The sequence below is a fragment of the Xenopus laevis genome, chromosome 9_10L, assembly GCF_017654675.1.
Source record: "Xenopus laevis strain J_2021 chromosome 9_10L, Xenopus_laevis_v10.1, whole genome shotgun sequence".
NCBI classification, from domain to species: domain Eukaryota; kingdom Metazoa; phylum Chordata; class Amphibia; order Anura; family Pipidae; genus Xenopus; species Xenopus laevis.
In genome coordinates, this window is record NC_054387.1 from 33,793,716 (window position 1) to 33,812,426 (window position 18,711).

Here is an 18,711-nt window from a genome sequence, read left to right on the forward strand (position 1 = left end):
ACACCCCCTCACTTGTACACATGCTTCCACATACACTACGCACTTCTACATAAGCTCTTCATATTCTCCCACAATCACACACAACCCCATACTTCGACTTATGCTTCCACAATCACGCACAACAAACCACATTTTCACATTGCTTCAACAAACACACACAAGCACCCACACTTCTACATGTGCTTCCACAATCACACATAACTAAAAACATTTCAACATATGCTCCCACAATCAAGCACCACCATCCACATATCTACCTATGCTTCCCCATTCACACACAATTACCCACAGTTCTACGTATTCTCCCAAAATCACACACAACCCCACACTTCGACTTGTGCTTCCACAATCACACACAACCCACATTTTCTTTTTCTTTTTTTTAACTTATGTTTTTTATTTATTTTTGCAGGTTTCAAAAATGTCCAAACATGCAACATGGAAACATTGCTTGAGAGAAAGAGAAAAGAAGAGGGAAGAGGAGCTGAGAAAAGGTAAGATTGGAGAGGGGTTGATTGTTATCTAGTCTGCTGAGGGCTGAGCTGACATTGGTTGGTTATCTGTTTGTTTGGGAGTGCTGAGTAGCACTGTTTCCAGGTTTCCCATCTTAGATGAGTGAGGTCTATTTTCTTGGTAGGGCTCGTGTTTGTAATTGCCATTTTCTCTTAAGCCAAGTTTAAGTCTGTAAGATTTGTTTATTCCTCCAGTTTTGGTATTTCTGTTGACTTCCACTGCCTGGTTATTAGTAGTCTGGCGGAGGTGAGTATGTGGAACACTAATCTTCTGATATTGGGATGGTAGTCTTGTATTTCAAGGTTGAGCAGGGCTAAGCCTGGTGTTAATTTAGTGAGAGCTGTTGTTACTTTTTTTCAGTAGGAGTGATACTTCATTCCAAAAAGATGCAATTTTGGGCAAGCCTACGATATATGGAATAGTTTTCCCTCTGCTTTGTTGAATCTCCAGCATATCGTGGGGATCAATGGTAACATTTGTTGTAGGGCTATGGGTATTTTGTACCATCTGTATATTATATTTGCTGGTTTTCCATGTGGTTGTTGTATTTGAGGGTTAGGTTGGCCGCTTGTATCCATTGAGGGAGCATTAGTGATATTTGCAGGTCTTGTTCCCATTTGGAGGTATGTTGTGGCTTCTCGGTTGATGGTTGGTTTGCTAGTATGCTGTATATTCTAGATAGTCCTTTCTTTTGCCCTGCATTTTTAAAGCATAGTTGTCAAAAGTTTGCTGTGTCGGGAGGTCTCTCAAATATGGGGTTAGAAGGTACCTTATTTGCAGGAATTTGTATAGATTGTGTTTAGGCAAATTGTATTGGGTTTGGAGGTCCTCAAAATGACCTTATTATATTTGAGTGGAACAGTTGTCCAATTGTGTTGAGCCATTTAGGTTCTGATTACTTGTTGTCAGCCCTGGATTGTTGCTTCTAGTACTCTGATGGGGTTTGTCTTGCTGGGAAAGCATGGATGTACTTTTTGTTTTTGGTGCGATTCCAGATTCTCTGGGCTGTTGCTGTGTTGTGGTACGGTTTTGCCGTCGCTGGAGGAGTTTCTATTTTGCTGGCCCACATCATTTGTTGTAGTGTGAGTGGGTAGGATGCTTCTTGTTCTATGTAGATCCATTGTTTTTGGGTTGGGGGGAGGTTCCACATTGCCATTTATTCCAGGATTGCTGCCTTATAGTAGTTTCCTCCACCTTCTTTCATGTGGAGTTCTATAATTTGCGTTTGATCCTGGGTTTTTTCCCTACCCAGATGAACTTATCAAAAGTTGTTTGGATGTGACGTAGTAGTTATATAGGTACTGTGATAAGTTCTAAAGAGGTATAGTAGTTTTGGTAGAGACATTATTTTTATTGTTGCCATTCTTCCCATCCAAGAGATTTACAGGGGATTCCATTTTTCTAATGGTTTTTTGAGGAGGGGGGTAATTGCTGCAATAGGTGGTGGCTATAGTGTCTCCCAGCTCTATTCCTAGTAGGGATGCACCAAATCCACTATTTTGGATTCGGCCGAACCCCCGAATCCTTTGCGAAAGATTCGGCCGAATACCGAACCGAATCCTAATTTGCATATGCAAATTAGGGATGGGAAGGGGAAAACATTTTTTACATCCTTGTTTTGTGACAAAACGTCACAAGATTTCCCTCACCGCCCCTAATTTGCATATGCAAATTAGGATTCGGTTCGGCCAGGCAGAAGGATTCGGCTGAATCCGAATCCTGCTGAAAAAGGCCGAATCCTGGACGAATCCCGAACCAAATCCTGGATTCGGTGCATCCCTAATTCCTAGTGCTGTTTCCATTGGAAGAGGCATTTTTGTTTTAATAGAGTTAATTGGCTTTCTGAGATTTTATGGGGTAGTGCTTGGGTTTTGGTGATGTTGAGTTTGTATTAGGAGATTTGGCTGTATTCCGAGAGTGTTTGAAATGTCGCTGCTAATGATTGGTTAGGGTTTGTGAGTGAAAGGAAAATGTCATCCGTGAATAGCGCCAGTTTGAATTTTGAGTGTCCTATGTGGACTCTTTTATTACTTTCGCTAATGGTTCTAGAATCAGATTGAAAATTATTGGGGAGAGGGGGCATCCTGATCCGTTTCCAATTGTGATATGGAAAGTCTCAGAGAGGAATCCCATTTTGGTTACCTGGGCTGATGGTTTGGTGTACAGGGCTTCTATTGCTTGAAGAATTGTAATTTTCATTCCGTATTCCTGTAACACTTCTGCCATATAATGCCAGTGCACCCTGTCGAACGCCTTTTCGGTGTCTAGTGCGAGGAGGATTGTGGGTGTGTTTTGTGACTTTTTCTATAATTGACAGCATTTTCCTGGTGTTGTCAATGCCTTGTTTCCCTTTTGTATATCCTGTTTGGTCTTGGTGTATGATAGTTGGTAAAATATCTTTGTCTGTTGGCCAGTATCTTTGCATATAGTTTGATGTCGCAATTAAGCAGTGATATTGGTCTGTAATTTGGGCATAAATTTGATGCTTTTCCTGGTTTTGGTATGGTGGATATTGTTGCTTTCAGCATTTCTGCAGGGGGTTTGCCTTGTTTGCAGATTTCATTAAAGAGGGTTGTTAGTTGAGGAATCAATATGTTCGTATCATGTTTATAGTAGAGTGCTTTTGGTGCTTTTCCCATTGGGGCTGTGTTGATAGCTGTAAGTAATTCATTTTCTGTTATAGGTTGGTTGAGGGATTGCAGTTGGGTTTCTGAGATTTGCAGTAGTTTTGCTTTGGTGAGGAAGTTTTTGATGCCCAGCATTGTTGGTTGTGGGGTGTTGGGGTCTGTTTTGAAGTTATACAGGAATGAGTAATATGTTGCAAAGACATCTGCAATGTCCTTTTAGGCTTGTTGTCTTTTTCCCCTTTGGTCTAGGTCTATTATATGGTCTATTGTATGGTTTGTTTGTCTTTGTTTTAGAAGGTTAGCTAATTGTTTGGATGCTTTGTTACTTTTGTTATATCTGGTTAGCCTCAATCTCTGGAGGCAGTATTCTAATTGTATTAGCTTAATTTCATGGATTTTACTTTTAATTTCTCTGATTAGTTTTGCTTTTGATTTGTGCAGCTATTGCTTGTTGCTGTTTTCTAGGTCTTGTAATTGTGTCATTAGGTTTTTCATTGTGTGTTCTCTCTGTCTCTTTAGTTGCAAAGTGAGTTTTATAAGATGTCCTCTTATGACAGTTTTGTGGGTGCACCATAGAGTTCCTATTGTTACTTCTCCATTAACTTTACTTCTCCATTCGCTTTTAGAAAAGAAAAATTCTTGTAGTGTCTGCTGGCATTGCTGGGTTATTGTTTTGTTGCATAGGATGGATTTGTTCAGTCTCCAATGTGCTGTATTTTGGCATTGGTGCATTGGTTGATATTATTGATATTACTGGAGCATGATCTGACCATGTTCTAAGTCCGATGCTTCTCTTAGATTTTGCTGGAGTAGGTGTTTGTCTATTGTCTGCCAATATCTAGTCAATTCTTGTGTATTTTGTATATGTGTGTGAATAATAAGAAAGGTCTTTTTCTTTTGTATGTGTTTCTCTCTATACATCATAAAGGGAGTGAAGTTTCAATAGTCATTGTAGGTTTGTTGCATGCGTTAGGGTTTCATGTCTTGGGGTGGAGGTTCCTTGTGTTTGCACGTATAAGTTTTGATTTAATGGGATGTTACAGTCTCCTCCTATGAGTGTATGTCCATCCTTTTGCTTGTCTAGGGCTTTGAAGAATGCTCGGTAGTAGGCAGATTGTTTTGTATTTGGGGCATATGCTGATGCAATAGTGAAGGGTTTTTTGAGTATTTGGACTGTTAAAATGAGGTATCTTTCTCCTGGATCCTCCTGTAGGCATATTATTGTTCCTTTACTCTGTTTTGCCCAGTGGTGGAGCTTGGCTCTTTTGTTTAGGCTGTTAAACCCATTTACATTGAGTGTGATAATGGATAGATTAATGGTGCTGTTAGGGTGTGATTATAAGAAAAGTTATGCTCACTCAGCTTGACTTTTTTGGTGTGGTATCTCATGGTCGGTGGTCTTCCTGGGCTTGGTCTTGAGTCATTACAGCAGTGGCTCAAGTTGTGCAGCCGGTGTTGCAGCAGATGATGGATTCCAAAGTGGGTGGTGAGTAAGAGGGGAGGGAGGTACAGAGGATAGACTGAAAGGGATAGATAAAAGCATAGAACATTTTACAAAACTTATATACATCAATACTTGGTTAAGTATAGTATTTTTTGGCTCTGTTTGACGTTACGGGTTTCGTCTTTGTATTGTGTAAACGTTTGTGGTGGTCTCCTTGTCTTGGAGCCATAGGGGGGTTTTTTAAAGGAGAAGGAAAGGTTAAAACTAAATAAGCCTTATCAGAAAGGTCCATCTAAATATACCAGTAAACCCCCAAAGTAGTGCTGCTCTGAGTCCCCTGTCAAAAGAAACACTGCATTTCTTTCCTTCTATTGTGTACACATGGGCTCCTGTATCAGACTTCCTGCCCTCAGCTTAAACCTCATTGCCCTGGGCAAGAGCATGCTCAGTTTGCTCCTCTTTCCCCCCCCCCCCCTCCCTTCTCTGCTGTAATCTGAGCCCAGAGCAGGGAGAGACTCAGGCAGGAAGTGATGTCACACCATCTTAATACTGCTGCTCCTATCCTAAACAAACAGAGAGTTTCTAGAGCTTTTTTTTTTAGGTATGGGAAAACATTCTACGGAATAAATATAGCATTCTATCTTGCACTATTGCAGCTAATCTATTGGCAATAAAATGCCTCCGTAGCTTTCCTTCTCCTTTAAGTCTCGGTCTTAGTCCATGCCAGGGGGCAATATTTCTGATGGTAGTAGTGGTGCGGGTCCTTCCCGTGTGAGAGATCATTGATGTTGTGCAGGAATTTTACTTCAGGTAGCTTCGGAGGTTAGTGGTGTGGCCTCCTCAATTCCTATGTCTTCTGTTTTGTGCTAGGTTACGCTTAGTGATTTTCCTTTGATTGCTTTGGTTTCTGTGCCAGTCTTGTGTCAGTTTCGGCATTTTGGCAGTTTTTCTTTTCCTGCTGTGGTTCTAGTTGCCATTTTTTCAACAGGTGTATCCCCTATTGTGGACAGTCTACAATTATCGGGGGCACTTGTAGATTATTCTTAGTTTGATCGGGAACAGCCATCTGTAGGGGATGTTGGCCTCTCTTAATATTGCTGTGACCGGGCCATATTCCCATCTCTTGTTCATGGTTCATGCTGACAGGTCTGGATAGCAGTGCAGGGCTGAGTACTTCTGAGGCAAGGTTTGTGCGTTGCGGAATTTAGTTATGACCTGTTCTTTCACCTGATAGAAGTGTAGTCTTAATATGACTTGTCTCGGTGCAGCTGGTGGAGCATTTTTATTTTTTGGCAGTCTGTGTTCCCTGTCTATTAGTAAGAATTCAGCTTTTTCCTCTGGGAGTAGTTCTTTAAGCATTGCCTTGCCTGTATTTACAGAACTAGGTCTTCATTCCTGACTTGTTCCGGGACACCCCGTAATCTGATCTTATTTCTTCTATTTCTGTTTCTATCTTCAATGTCACCTAATTTGTTGGTTAATTGCTGTACTTCCTCTTCTAAGCTGCTGTTTGCATCTATTAGTGAGTTATAAGAGCTTACCAGTTCTGCCATTTTTTGCTCTAGATGGTCTGTGCGGTCTCCTAGTTGCCTCACCTACAGATGCAGTTCAACAACAACCCTTTTGAAGTCGCCTGGAGGTCTGTTCGCAGGGTGGTAAGTAGCTCCCTTAAGAGTGGTAGGGTAATGGGGGGTTGTTGTGGCCGCTCCGGACGCATGTGCGCCTCCATGCTGGAGTCATCTCCCTCATGGCTCGGGCTGCTGCAGTGAGATTCAACGCCATCTTGGGAGAGTGAGCGTTGATCTGTTTGTGTGCTGGTTTTTGCATAGAGCGCCGTCATTTTTACCGGCGACGGGTTCTTTTTTGACTTCCCCATCTGTTGTGGAGATATCGGGTTGTTGCTCCCAACTTGCAGTTCTCTACATGGCCCCTAATGTACTTATTTGCACCCCCGTGGCACAGAGATTCTCAGACAGCTTCCTCTCTCATCAGCAGTCAGCTCTGCCCCTACCCACATTTTCACATATGCTTCAACAAATACATACAACCACCCACATTTCTACATATCCTTCCACAAACACAAAATCCACACACATGTCTACAAATAGCCCCACATACACACCCACAATCACATATAATCACCCACACTTATACATATATTCCCACACACACACTTCTACATTTGCTCCCACAATCACACAAGACCACCCACAGTTCTACATAAGCTTCCACACTCACAGAAAATCCACATACAGTCACATACAAATATCCTCCCATAATCACACAAACAACCACCCACATCTCTAGATGTGCTTCCATACTCACATACACACCCACACTTCTACATATGCTCCCACATACACTCCACACTTCTACATAAACTCCAACAATCACCCACAACCACCTACACTTCTACATATGCTTCCACATACACCAACAGAAATATACTCCTACACCCACACACTTCTACATATGCTCCCACAATCACACACTTCTACATATGCTCCCACACAAACTTCTACATATGCACCCTCGATAACATCCACACACTTTTACATATAATCACACACACACACCTATCAACACACTTCTACATATGCTCCCACACACACCCACTTCTACACGTGCACACACACAAACTTCTACTTATGCACCCACACACTTTTACATATACTCCCACACTCAAACCCACCCATTTCTACATATGCACACAAACGTCTACATATTCACCCACACAATTCTACATATGCACCCTCAATATCACCCACACACTTCTACGTATATTCCCACATTCACACCCACCCACACAATTCTACACATACACCCACATTCACACACTTCTACATATGTTTCCATATACACCCACACACCTACATATGCTCCCGCACCAACACACATTACTGCATATGCTCCTACAATAACAGCCACACACTTCTACAAATGCTCTCTCTCGCACACACCCACCCACACACTTTTACATATGCTCCCACACACACATGCACATTTCTACTTGTTCACACACACTTCTCCATATGCTCCCACCCTCATAACCAATTCTATATCTGCACACACACTTCTACTAATCTACCCCCACACACTTCTACATATGCTCCCACACTCACTTTTACATGTGCACCCACAATCACACACTTCTACACGTGTTCACACACTCACAACCAATTAGGGGCGGGGAGGGAAATTGCGTGACTTTTTGTCAGAAAACAAGAAACAAGAAAAAAAATTTCCCCTTCCCACCCCTAGTTTGGGATTCGGCCAAATCTTTTGTGGAGGATTCGGGGGTTCGGCCGAATCCAAAAAAGTGGATTCGGTGCATCCCTACACACATCTACATACAGTATGCTCCCACACTCACACCACCCACTTCTACATATGCTCCCAAATATTTCTAATGATGCTTCCATGTTCACATACCCCCCGAAATTTACATATGCTTCCACAATCACACACCCACACACTTATAGACACTTACACACACACCTTTTTACTGATGCTACCACAACCACACACAACTACCAACACTTCTACGTATGCTCCCACAATCACACACAACCACATATGCTCCGACACCCACATTCCTAAATATGCTCACCCACCCACTTCTACATATGTTCCGGCACACACACTTTTACATTTGCTCCCACAATCACACTCTTCCACATTTGCACCCACAATCACACCCAAACACTTCATATGCTCACACCCACCCACTTCTACATATGCACCCACAATAACACACCTCTAGATACGCTCTCACACCCACACACTTCTAGATATGCACTCACTCACATACACTTTTACTTATGCACCCACACACTTCTACATATGCTCCCACACAAAACTCTATATAAGCTCCCAAACTCACATTCACCTACAGACTTTTACATATGTTCCCAAACACCCACATGGTTCTACATATACTCCCAAACTTCTACATATGTTTCCACTCTCACATTCACAAACTTCTACGTATGCTACCACACTCACACACATTTCTACATATGTTTCCACACTTACACACACAACCACCCACACTTCTATGTATGATTCCGCAATCACACACAACCCGACATTTATACATATATTCCCACATTCATTCACAATCACCCACACTTTCACATATGCTCACAACCTCACACACAATCACCCACACCTCTACATATGCTTCAATACACAACCCACACACATATGCTCCCACACTTCTACATATGCTCCAACAACAACACACAACCTACACACTTCTACATTTCCTCATGCACTCACATCCCCCCACACTTTGACATATTCTCCAACACACAACCCACAACTTCTACACATGCTCACACAATTACACACAAGCCCACCTTTATATGTATGCTCCAATACCAATATGCACCCCCATTCTTCTACATATGATCCCACACAAACTTGTACATATGTTCCCACAATCATATACAACTGCCCACACTTCTACATATGCTCCAACAATCACACACAACCACCCACACTGCTATATATGCTTCCACACTCACACACAACCAACCACACTTGAGTTAAAAGGTTGAAATTTATGGACGTGTGTCTTTTTTCAACCTAGAAGTGAACTATGTTACACTTCTAGATGTTCCACAATCGCAAACAACACCACCCACACTGCTACATATGCTCTAACACACATACCCAAACTTCAACACATGGTCCCAAAATCACACACCACCAACCACACTTCCACATATGCTCCCACAATTACACACAATCACCCACAGTTCTACATATTATCCCACACTCACACCCCCTGCACTTCCAGCCGGATGCCCAAGGCAGCCGGCATGGGCTGGAGTGCGCATGCATGCGTTTCCGCAGAAGCACGCAGGAGAGCCGGTGGGAAAGAAAGAGTCCAGACCAGGGGTAGGCTGAAAGAAGAGGTACGTGTTTGGTGCCCCCACTTCGTTGCATCCTAGGCACGTGCCTCTTCTGCCTACCCCTAGTTCCGGTGCTGCGCACTTCTACATATATTCCCTCAATTACTTCTACATATGCTACCACACTCACTCACCTCCTCCACAGATGTGCAGTCCAAGGGCGATCCTGGCCCTTCTGCCGCCTGAGGCAGCAGCAGTTGCTGCTGCGCCCCCTCCCCTGGAAATTTGCTCTTAAAGTACCAGAAGCAGCCTCAACTCGCCTCATTGGCGAAGCACCCCTGGTGCAGTCACAGATTTATCATGTTTAAATTTAAAATGATTTGCCTACCATCTTGTAATCCAGATCACCATTTCTTCTCTCTCTCTCAGGTTTCAGAAGATCTTGGAGCGGTAACCCTTCAATGGGGGAAAGAGCTTGGAAGATTCTTCCTATAGATGAAAAAACAGATGGTTGAACTTAATCGTGTGCAGGAGTTAATTTGTGCTCTATTAGAACAGGAGTCCCCAACCTTTTTTTTTTTTTTTTTTACCTGTGAGCCGCATTGAACTGTAAAAAGAGTTGGGAAGAACACAATCATGAAAAAATTTTGGTAGCCGGTATGTGGCCTGACAGTCTAAACAAGGCTCTGTTGATTTCATGCAAGCAAAACTTGTTCAACGGACTCATCTGGACCCCAATCATATGCCTTCTTATTCACAAGCGGAATCCTGTTGCTGCTATTCCCATCCAGTATTAGGGGGCATGTATCACTATCAGTTGGATGAGAAACACTCTGCCCTGTGAGTTATAAAGCTCATTAAGACTACAAAGTATTTTCAGCCTTTCTATAGATTCCTTCATTATTAATTACAAGTATAATTTGTATTAACTGCTGCTGTGAAATACCAGCCAGGTGGCAACTGTACACCATATGTTCAAGCGTTCCTACACTTTGTGTTTCTTTTGTTAATAAAATGCCAATAAAAATGATTGAAAAATGAAAAGAGTTGTGGATGTTTCTCTAGGCCAGAAATCTCAACTTCAGAGCAGTCAGTGATGATTCAGAAGAACGTCAGCAGATCTGCACTACCTTCATTCTTCACACAGTGGGGCTCATGTAACATTGTCGACTACTGGCTATATTATATGGGATGTATAGAGCATATAGAGTATATAGTCTTGTTCAATGGACAGTAACCACAGCAATTCTGATGGAGAATTGCTCACCTGACACAACCAAACTCCCATTTGGCAGAAATAACTATTCTATACACACTGCAGCAGACTAGGGGTAAGGGTTAACCTGTCCTGCTCTTCAGTCATATTTCTGCTTGCTGTGCCAGGCTGTGCTTTGGATGATGGCTTATACCAGATTTAATGATGCTTTAAAGGAGAAGAAACGTTAAAATCACACCAAAGGCACTCCCAGCAGGGACGGACTGGGCCCCCGCAGGCCCAGACCTGCTCTCCTGGCTGCCCCAAATGCCTGCAACACGGGCATATGCGCATGCCGGGGACAGCAATTATAGGTCGAGAGGGGGCCCCTGAGACTGACAGGAGGGCCCATCCTTTTGCAGCCCCGGTGAGCCCCCAAGGCTCAAGTCCAACCACGACCCCCAGTGATTTCCCTGATATCCTCGGCTGATGCTCCTGTTAACAGAAAACTGCTATAACCTGGGATACTGCAGCCAGCACAGATTTCAACAATCTTTTTTCTTCTGTTATATGTGCACCCTGAGCAAAGAAGGAGGTAACAGAAATTTGTGACACGGAGCTCAATGATCAATACCCCAGGCTGGTGCCATTTTCTGCTAACAGCGACATCAGCCCGAGCTATCAGATACCGGTAAGTGATAATCACTGGAGGTGTATAACATTTGGCATCCCCGGCGATTATAACTTTTCTTCTCCTTTAATGAATGGTGAATTTGAAAAGACATTTCTTGCTTTAAAGGAGAACTGAAGCCCCAAACACAAAAAAACTTTAACTACATTGCCTCCGCTCCCTCCCCACACTGTGCATTAGTAAAAAAAATAAAACTCATAAACAAATCTGCCACATCACCCTTTAAAAACAGAACACATATGGAATCCACAGCCTGAATGGCTAATTAGCAATTCATTTAGATGCATGGCTGCACATAAATCAGTTTAAGGGCTAGTCCACACGGGGAGATAGCCACGCGTTTGCGGTCGCGGCGACAAAGCGCCGCGCCAGTCGCCGCGACCGGCGCAGGCGACAGTTTTGTATGGGCGCCTATGTAAAAACGCCTGTGCTAACCACACGAGGCGATGCGCTTTTCAACAGTCGCCTGAAAAAGCCTGGCGAGGCATTTTCAGGCGACTGTTGAAAAGCGCATCGCCTCGTGTGGTTAGCACAGGCGTTTTTACATAGGCGCCCATACAAAACTGTCGCCTGCGCCGGTCGCGGCGACTGGCGCGGCGCTTTGTCGCCGCGACCGCAAACGCGTGGCTATCTCCCCGTGTGGAATAGCCCTAAAGGGGTGAGGTGGCAACCCTAGATGGTGCCCTGGAGCTCTGTTGTGCTGCTCTGCATTTTAGGGTCACATTTTGTTTTTAAGGTTTTTTTTTTTTTTTTTTAAATAATGTACAGTGCGAGGAGGTGGGGGCAATGCCAGGCTTAACTAAGGGGGACTTTTTTCACAGTGAGTTTTGTTCTACTTTAAGGAAGGTCTGTTCCTTCTGGAAATTAGTTCATTTGGGGTACCACCAGGAGGCAGTGTGACTTTATTAATAGGGCACTAAGAACTTTTATTATTTTAAAATGCAGTGCCAGGGCCACCATCATGGGTGGGGGAGAGGCTCCGTGAGATCTTTGGGGGGCCCGGCCACATCACAAGTTATGCATAAATTTACATAAAAACGTTTGCAATTAGTATAACTTGCCTAGAAATATACTTTACTTAAACTTATGTAAATTGTGTATCAAGCATCAGACAATGCACAGACGAGAGGTGCAGGCAGGGGCACTGAACTCCAACAAATGGAAACATTTAAGGTAAATGACATTGCCCCCAATGACCCTGACTAACTTATTTAAATATTAATCATTTAAACAACTTGTATGAACTCCCAATCTAACGACTGAATTAGCAAATGAATGTGTTTACTATTTAAATGAACTACTACTGACCAGTTATTGGGCACCACAGTCAGATTATTATAACAGCACATAACTTCCATATGGAGCAATGACCAAACAAGGGCAGGAAGGTTTGAATTAAGGGCAAATTCCACTGACCCCCTATGAACTGACTGACTAATTAGCTCATTACTTATTACAGAGTAACACCAGCTGCTTATATTGGGATCTATTTACTCCTACGGGATCTTTTCAGCAGGGTAATATTGGGCTCCACAGCAACATCTTTGGGCCTCTAAACAGTCATATGCGATTTAGGTAACGTATGGAAAAACTTACATTACCTTTGTAGAAACTTATGTAGGTTTTGGCCCATTTGTTGCTTGTCAGACTGGGAAAACGTAGGGAGGGATAAGTAAATCCTGCTTCACCTCTTCCTCTCTCATTTTCTCAGGAATTCCACCTAGATCCAAAGGGAAGGAAAATTCTGCATCATAGGCCATTCCTGCAATTACTTATCCTACAGGTTCCAGGGACACTTACCTCTCTACTTACAGACATCCACATACCTGCTTCTCCCTCCACTGAATAAAGATATTGGTAGCAGCTGCCTCCTTTCCTTATGCAAAATATGCAGTTTATTTACTAACTGGGTCACATGCATTGATACCACAACTGACCTGTTCTGTTGCAAATACTATCTCTTGCTGTCGATATAACCTATTTTCCCTGTTTAGGGGGGGGGGTGCATCTTGTTTGCTGGATTACAGGGCCAAAAAAGGGCTAAGCAAATAAGGCGCATACTTTGGGTGCATTGGAAAGTGAGTGAGCGAATGGATGAGATGGGAGAACAAGCAGGCTGGTGGGAGTGCAGACTGAGTGCTGGTGTTGTATTTTTTATAGTTCCAGTGTTACATGAATTTCATTAAGCAACCTTTCCTTCACGCTGTTGTTTTTGACACACAGGTGTGTATAGTGGGGTGTGCTTAAGTTTATGCACCTTTTCATAAGAAACCCTCCTGACCCACCATCTTTTGTTATCAGTGGCATTTGGTATGTAATCTGTATGATCAGTGTATATACCCATCTATTGTACATATAAAATAATAATAATTATATGTTACTCCCCAATAGATCCTTAAAGTGAATGAGAGGTTATCCATTCAGCTATAATCCATTAAACATACGCTCCCCAGATTCGTGCAACTCACCCTGGGAGTATTAAAGCCCCCTCTCTCCTGTGGATTACTAAAGATTCTCAAAAGGCTGGAGTGCCTTACAGCCCCCGGAATCTCTACCAGAATGAAAGATGTGTACTTGCAATATTTACAATATAAATACTTGAGGCTATTTTTTCTTTTTTTTCCCATTCACCCTCCATTTAAAGAGATAGTCACAGCTTTCTCTTCCCTGAGTCTTCTATCTCTTTCTTTTGCCCAAAAACCTATTCTTCAACATTTATATTCACCTCCATATATTGATTTTCTACCTCTGCTCCTCCATCCATTGTAATTCTACTTCTTCAGCTCTAGTCTCCTGGCTACTCCTTTGTTTCAGCAACAAATCAATACCTGCCATTTAGCCCCTTCCCTGTTCCTGCACTACTTTCTCATGCTGCCAGCAAGTGCATTCCGTTTCCTTATTCGGTTGGTTCTGCTCAAAACTTACAATAATTGTAGGGTGCAGCGCAATGGAGACTGGAATGAGGGGTAGGGGGCTGTCAACAACAGCTATGCAAACTGTTGTGGAGTAGATTGCTCAGAATGGAATCCATCAAGTTTGGGGATAAAGGTAACAAGAAGAGGAGGAGCTTTGGTCGGACAGTTAGTCGGTAATACAATGGGAGTTAACTCTGCACCATTACATTACTCCATCTTCTGTCATTATTTTATATATATATATATATATATATATATCAGATTAAATAATCTTAACATTGTGCTGAGGAGGGAATCAAACTCTGGACACAAAAGCTGAAAGGCAGGAGTGCTAACCACTAAGCCATCACATTTGCTTCCATCTGAAGTATCTCAGCAGCTCCCCTTTTTTATCCAGCAGGTGGTGAAGTTCATGTATTCATTCTGACAACATGTCAAGACAGGATAGGAGGGAGGCTTGAGTTCTGTGGTGGATCAGGGCTTAGAGTGACTGTGTTAGTGTGCTGGGGTTTGGAGTTCAATTCCCATGATGACATGGTTTGAATTCACATTTTTTGTTCTGTGAACTCGCTGATACTATATAGATAAAGGATTAGACCTAAAAGCTACGCAGCTGGATGGCGCATTAGATAGCGCTGCGGCGTAGTAGTCATTGAGTCATGAGTTCAATTCCAGTCTGAGCACTATCTGCAAATTGCTGAAAGTGGTGTAGTCCATGGGTTGGCACTGCTGCGTAGCAGTCATTGTGCCAAGAGCAGTGCCTTAATCGGGTAGCAGGGCTTGGGTTCCCGTGCCTGGAGTTTGCATGTTCTCCGCATGGGTGGGCTCCGGCCCACCCTCCAAAAACATACTTTCTAATTGACCCCACCCTCATTTGAGGAAAAAACCCTTGCAGATCATGCAGAGGTTAATGTTCAACCCTGGGCTGCAGTTAGGGCCTTATACTCCTGTCCCTAAGATAACTTGGGCAATACTAAAGGCAACAGACCCTGACATCACAGAGTGCCTTCTAGATTAGGACACTTTTCTAGATGCTTTCTTTTCTAGATTCTGGTTTGGTTTGTTTTTTTCCCCCTTTTCTAGATTTTTTTTCTTTTCCTTTTCTAGATTTTTTTTTTTTTTTTTTTTTTCTTTCCTGGATTTTTTTTTTCCCCCTTTTCTAGATTTTTTCCTTTGAAAAGAATCTTTATCTGGATTCTTTCTTTTGCATTTTCTAGATTCTTTCAAAGAAGAATCTAGAAAAGATTCTTGCTTTTGCATTTTCTAGATTCTTTCTTTGAAAGAATCTTTTCTAGATTCTTTCTTTGAAAGAATCTTTTCTAGATTCTTTCATTGAAAGAATCTTTTCTAGATTCTTTCATTGAAAGAATCTTTTCTAGATTCTTTCTTTGAAAGAATCTATTCTAGATTCTTTCGTTTTTGCGTTTTCTAGATTCTTTCTTTGAAAGAATCTTTCGCTAGTATCTTTCTTAGATTCTTAAGAATCTTAGATTCTTTCTTATCTAAGATTCTTTCTTAAGAAAGATTCTTAAGAATCTTTCTTAAGAATCTAAGATTCTTAAGAATCTTAGATTCTTAAGAATCTTTCTTAAGAATCTTAGATTCTTAAGAATCTAAGAAAGATTCTTAAGAATCTTAGATTCTTAAGAATCTAAGATTCTTAAGAATCTTTCTTAGATTCTTTCTTAGATTCTTAAGAATCTTTCTTAAGAATCTAAGATTCTTAAGAATCTTAGATTCTTAAGAATCTAAGATTCTTAAGAATCTTTCTTAGATTCTTAAGAATCTAAGATTCTTAAGAATCTTTCTTAGATTCTTAAGAATCTAAGATTCTTAAGAATCTTTCTTAGATTCTTTCTTAGATTCTTAAGAATCTTTCTTAAGAATCTAAGATTCTTAAGAATCTTAGATTCTTAAGAATCTTTCTTAAGAATCTAAGATTCTTAAAAAAAAAAAATTCTTTCTTCTTAAAAAAAAAAAAATTTCTTTCTTCTTAAAAAAAAAAAAAAATTTCTTTTAAAGAAAAAAAAAAAATTTCTTTCTTAAAAAAAAAAAAATTCTTTCTTCTTAAAAAAAAAAAATCTTTCTTAAGTCTTTGCCTTTAGTATTGCCCATGCTCAGTCAGGGTCTGTTGCCTTTAGTATTGCCCATGCTCATGTCAGGGTCTGTTGCCTTTAGTATTGCCCATGCTCATGTCAGGGTCTGTTGCCTTTAGTATTGCCCATGCTCATGTCAGGGTCTGTTGCCTTTAGTATTGCCCATGCTCATGTCAGGGTTTGTTGACTTTAGTATTGCCCATGCTCATGTTAGGGCCAGGTGTATAAGGCCCTAACTGCAGCCCTGGGTTCTGAGTTCAATTCTAACCTGAGCATGATCTGCAATGTTTTTTTTTCTCAAATGAGGGGGGCGGGGCCAATTAGAAAGCATGTTTTTGGAGGGTGGGCCGGAGCCCACCCACACACACACGGAGAACATGCAAACTCCTGGCAGGTAGAGGGCTCAGATCGGAATCCAAGTCCTGCTACCTGATTGAGGCACCGCATCACACAGCATCCAGCTGTTATGGTTTTTGGAACAATCACTGCTACCCATGGACCGCACAACTTTTAGCAACTTGCAGATAGTGCTCAGACTGGAATTGAACTCAGGACTCAAGTACTACTACGCAGCAGCGCTATCCAATGCGCCACCCAGCTGCGTAGCTTTTCAGGCTAATCCTTTATCTATATAGTATCATCGAGTTCACATAGAACATAAAACATGCATTCAAACCATGCCAACACAGGAATTAAACTCCAGACGCCAGCACATTAACACAGTTGCTCTAAGCCCTGATCCACCTCAGAACTCAAGCCTCCTTTCTAGCCCGTACTGACATGTTGTCAGAATGAATACAGCCAAAACTTCACCATCTGTTGGATGGAAAGGGGAGCTACTTAGATAACAGAGAAAGACTTGAGTGTGGTAGCTTAGTGGTTAGCACTCCTGCCTTTCAACTTTTCAGCTTTTGTGTCCAGAGTTTGATTCCCTCCTCAGCAAAATATTAAGATTTTTTTCATCTAATATATATAAAAAGATAATGACAGAAGATGGAGTAATGTAATGGCGTAGAGGTATTACAACCCCTGGTTCCTGAATTTGATTCGGATGTAAAAAAGCTGTGTAATCTTTTTCAAGCTTTGCTTGAGCAAGTTAACACTAGATGTCTGTATAAAATAAGCAACACACAGACAGTGACACAATGGCTTGATGGTTAAGCTGCTGCCTTGCATAGGTGAGGACCTGAGTTCAATACTGACTCCAGTTGGATGCAAGGACTAAATTACCCTGCATGGTAATTGAAGAGAATAACAGTATAAATTACATATCTATAGTAAGTGTTTAAAGACCTGTGCAGAACAGCAAATAATGCTAAAAAAGAGCTAACTGTACAGTACTGAGGCTGGAATCAAAAACAGCAAGCCATTGTGTCACTCAACCGCTGTTGAACATGTTACATATTTATAAAGTGGTAACATGCTTACACAGACCTTTAAAGAATGGGAATCAAACTCAAGACCTGCAAGATAGCAACACTTATTAGTGAACCATGTCTTTACTCTATACATTTACTGCTTTAATGCAACAGTGTGCGTTTTTTTTTTTTTAACATATTAATACTCTATTTAGTATAAGACAATTTGGCCCATGCCTCGGGGGAATACTATGTATTGCCACAAACCCACATTCTATACATCTTTACATTTGGTAGATCAATCTCAGTATACCCAATTTACACTATATAAACAGTGTTTCTGATGGATCTGTTGAGTGACCGGAGAGTCTGACCAATCACATTATTTGAATAGACTATATATAATCTACCAGTGCTTTAGGTGGCTTACAACACATTGGTCTACACCGGTGATCCCCAACCAGTAGCTCGTGAGCAACATGTTGATCCCCAACCCCTTGGATTTTGGCCTCAAAGCAGGTGCTTATTTTTGAACTCCAGGCTTGGAGGCAAGTTTTGGTTGTATATAAACCAGGTGCACTGCCAAATGTAGGTTGATAATCCACATAGGGGCTATCAAATGGCCAATCACAGCACTTATTTGGCACCCCAAGAACATTTTTCACACTTGTGTTGCTCCCCAACTCCTTTTACTTCTGAATGTTGCTCACAGGTTCAAAAGGTTGGGGATTCCTGGTCCTACACTATTGTGGATCTTGTCCATATGGCCACAACAGGATGGTCAGATATGCTAGAGGTGTAGCACTCTGGTCAATCACCAGAATCAAAGTTATTTTCTTCTAGTCTGAAGGGGTGGCCTCTGGCCTTTATGGGTATAAAAAAAAAAAGATCCCCTGCTATATGTCTATAATGTTCTATAATGTACTGGTAAAGAGTAATCATGTCCCCTTGCAGGCACCTTTTTCCAGAGAAACCAACCCCAACCTTGGCAGGCTTTCTTCATAGTTCTTTCA

General features: G+C 41.8%; 1 long non-coding RNA gene across 1 annotated transcript; it reads left to right on the forward strand.

Annotated features, from left to right (window-relative positions):
- Window positions 1–246: 246 nt before the first annotated feature.
- LOC121398189 lies at window positions 247–10,456 on the forward strand. The gene is made up of 3 exons (XR_005964170.1): window positions 247–494; window positions 6,150–6,239; window positions 9,873–10,456. It is a non-coding gene; the product is annotated as an uncharacterized LOC121398189 (long non-coding RNA).
- The last annotated feature ends 8,255 nt before the right edge of the window (window positions 10,457–18,711 follow it).